This window comes from Gavialis gangeticus, unplaced genomic scaffold, assembly GCF_001723915.1.
Source record: "Gavialis gangeticus isolate Ggan-Ray unplaced genomic scaffold, GavGan_comp1, whole genome shotgun sequence".
In the NCBI taxonomy this organism is placed as follows: domain Eukaryota; kingdom Metazoa; phylum Chordata; order Crocodylia; family Gavialidae; genus Gavialis; species Gavialis gangeticus.
Window position 1 is genome coordinate 7,484,948 of NW_017729008.1, and position 3,850 is coordinate 7,488,797.

The window sequence follows — 3,850 nt, forward strand, 5'->3', positions numbered from 1 at the left end:
AAGATGGAGGCTTGACATATAAAATGGAAACTTGACATGACTTTGGTTCAATTACAAACACAGGCCTAAACCATACTATATTCATATGAAACAATAAAAATCAATACAAAAATAATAATAATACAATATACAACAGTGGATATCCAAAACCAAAATCTTGCTACCAAAATAAAATTGTTTAAAGCTGATCCTAAGTTTGAGCTCATTTATACTTATCTACAGGGAATAGAGAGGAAGAGAAAAAGTCAGAAATGGTTGGGGAAGGGGAGCGATTACAATAAAAAAAAAAAAAGAAAAAACTGGGGGTTTCACTACACTTCTGGCTTTTATGTATCAAAAGCCATGACTTCCTTGCACCTGCTAGTCCTGTCTGCCTGCCAGCTATCAGGTTTTCTCCTACTCTACAGGCCTTACTACATTCTCTAGGCTACTTTCCAATTCCATTCAGCTCTTGACAACCCTCCTATACTGCTTGTCTTTCACTCACACTACATGCAACGCTTCTGACAAACTATTAACAAAGAATTTTAATGTTGCTAACACTTGCTCATTGTTTTCACGTGTCTGCATTGTTTTGGTTGACTCCTTTCCTGCTGTGAGTAAACTGCATTTCAAATTCTCTTTTTCAGTCAGCCTAAATGGGGATCTCAGATGTCAGAAAGCTCAGCTTGGCTGAGAAATTTTGAGCCCACACTGTTGATTTCCCTGCTTGTGTTATAAGAAGTAACACACTAGCACCATGTCCCCAAAGACCTGCCACATGTCATAATTGTTTTTAAATATAGTCTTCCACTGAAATGTGTTCTAAACCTTTACAGGATGTACTTTTGAACACACTATATAACCAGTGAGATAAAATTTAATAAACATGGGATTAGTCCAGTTTTCTTATACCTAGTGATTCAGAAAAGCATTATTTTGGGTCCTCTCTATATCTAAAGAAGAAAACATGGTTGAGTATAGGTCATGGCTTTGTTACTAAAATACCCTGTCTTCAAGTTGATGAGAACCCCCATATTTTTGATGATGCATAATATTATGTCTGAGCTGATAGTTTGTATGTTTTTATTGGAAGAATTACACTAAAAGTGGAACTTAAGGATCTGGTTTTGCTTTATCCATTATAGTCACTTTCCAAAGTGAATGGGCCCTGTGTGAATTCTAATCCTTTTATCATGGATTTAGTTCATCTTAAAATGATGATCATGAATCTCAGTGGTGTGTGAGGGCTTGCAATGGTGATTAACAAAGGCCTGTTGCTATTCTGAAGTGCACTGAAGTATGTAATTAAACATTTTCCCCCCCAGATTGAAGTTGAGTTTTGAAATAAAAGTTGTTTGATTGAAGAGTCAGCTTTATGAAATGGCTGAGTTCTCCCCAAGCCTCAACAAACTTCCAAAACCTGATGGTACAATCAGGGCAGCCTGCACTTAAATTATCTATATGGTAAGAGTAGGCTCCTTCAAAGGCCCAGAGCCTGTGGTGGATTCATATTGATTTAAACTCCATTAAGTATACTTTTTTAAAGTCCTGATTGTGCTTCCTCTTTCCTAGATCCACTCAAAAGGAGAATGAAAGTGTAGAAGGTCCTGCTAAAAATGTGGGCATACCTTCACAAAGTCAGCGTAAAATCAGTTATTCAGCACAATGTTACACTGTGCTATACTGGTGCAAGTAAGGGCATATACACATGTTCCCAGGACCCACTCTACAGTCATGCATTTTACTTTAAGCTGTGTAATGGTAGATTAGGTCCTGTTTGTGCAGATGTTTGCCAGTGCTGGGAGCTGTGACTGGAAGCCAATCTAAGTAAGTTGAGGCTACCATGCTTGTAGAAGGGGAGTTGGTGGAATCAGGAGGGGGACTAGCTGGTCCATGAGGCAGTGTTGGTGGGTTTGCAGTGAGGTGGTTACCTGTCCATTTTGGGGAGATAAAAATATCTGGATCAGGGTAGGGAGGTAAGCAAAGTGCTGCTCTTTTACTGGGGTGAGAGTCTGGGCTTTCTCAGCCCCAGGAGTATGCTTTTAATGCGTGCAGACATTCTTTAGATTCAGGTAACCTCTTCCCAATCTAACTTAGTTGGCCTCTCCAAAGATCTGTATAGATCAGGATTTAGATCCACATAACCCTAGATCTAAGTGCAACATCGGTATACAGGCAGACAAGGTCCTTTAGGTGAATCTGATATCTTTTATTAGACCAACTTAAATAATTGGAAACAAAATTTTTTTTTTTAAATAGTGGAGAGCTACTCCCCAAGTACCTCTCCACTGTTTAACTGCTACATTCATCCCCCTTCTACCCCACACCCAGCCTGTCTTTCACCCACTGACTCCTCAATTTACATCTTCACTGACTGCCTATCTTGATGCATATCAGCCCAGCCTCTGGCTTCTTTACTTTTCATTTCATCCAGGACGAGCACACACCAACTGCTGTAACTTCCTCAGCCTGATGAAGGGTTTTTGAACCCAAAAGCTTGCCTTAATATTTTTTTCCAACTATTTAAGTTGGTCTAATAAAAGATATTTGATCCCCTAAAGAACCTTGTCTGCCTATGTCCTTATACCAACAAGGCTACAACCGACACCCCTGTAACATCTGTATAAAACATCTGAGTCAAATTTACCATATGTGAGCTTTGCTTTGGTGTCATTCTGGGGTAATGGTGGTATAAGTAACCTCAGAATCATATATGTGTAAATTATTTTCTTGTGAACTGAAGAGGTAATATGATATAGGAGAACATGGCAGGAAGTTCTCTATGTATGGAATCCGGTTTGGTGAGGACTGTGTTTGGCATGTGAAGAGGAGGTGTCACTAAAGAGGGAGCAGACATGAGACAAGAAGGGATTATTATACATTGACCACAGAAAGGAGTTCTGTACCTAATCAGACAAATTGCTCTTATTCCAGAATAATAAAGAAGAGTTTAGAGCAAGAATTGATCAAAACTCCTACATTCTGGCTAAGTCCTATGTAAAGGCTTGTTTTGGATCTGGCTGTAACTGCATATTCAAGATGGGTTTGAATCTTTCTCTATTGCTACTGATATTTGTTAAGAATTCCACGTAAAGATTTACACAGAGAAAACTACATACAGTGCACAATGTGTATTGTTGTTCCTACAAAAGCCAGGCATTATGCTACATATTCCTGAGTGCCATCTGCTGGCTTTTTATCTATTACCGAACTAAAAATACACTCATGTACATGCTCATTTATAGACTACTCCCATAAAAATATTGATCACTGTTGCAGGCAAGACACTTGACTAAATGGACTGCTGGCCTAATTTGATAGAACAATTCTTGTTCCTGAACCTTTAAAATTTGCTAAGAAAATTGACAGTGAAGCAAATTTATCTTATTAATATACTTCCAAAATCTCTATTTCCATTTTGCTCCACCTTATTTGAGATTTATTTTGGAATGCTGATGACAGGGAATAACAAAGTAAATTTAAGTTAATTTAGGGCTTATGACATTATCAGTTATAGCACTTTCATAATTTCTTTTAATACAAGCAACATCAATAAAAATAAAGACTTCTTATAAATGAATGTTTTAGTTATTTGTCAGGCAAGGATTTCTTAGGGTGGGATAACTGCATAGTTGGGATAGATTTAGACAAGTTTTTGAATGCAAGACATTCTTCTTCTTAGTTATTTATATTATCCCACTATATTTCAGTATTTCATGCACATTACTGGAGGCTGCAGTGAGGCAAACAGTAAGCAATATAGCACCTTTAATAAAGTAATAAGAAATTAGGAAAAATGCTTCCCATTTTTGGTCTGTGGCTACACTCCTATTGACTTCAGTACCCCAGGATTTCACTGCATATCTTC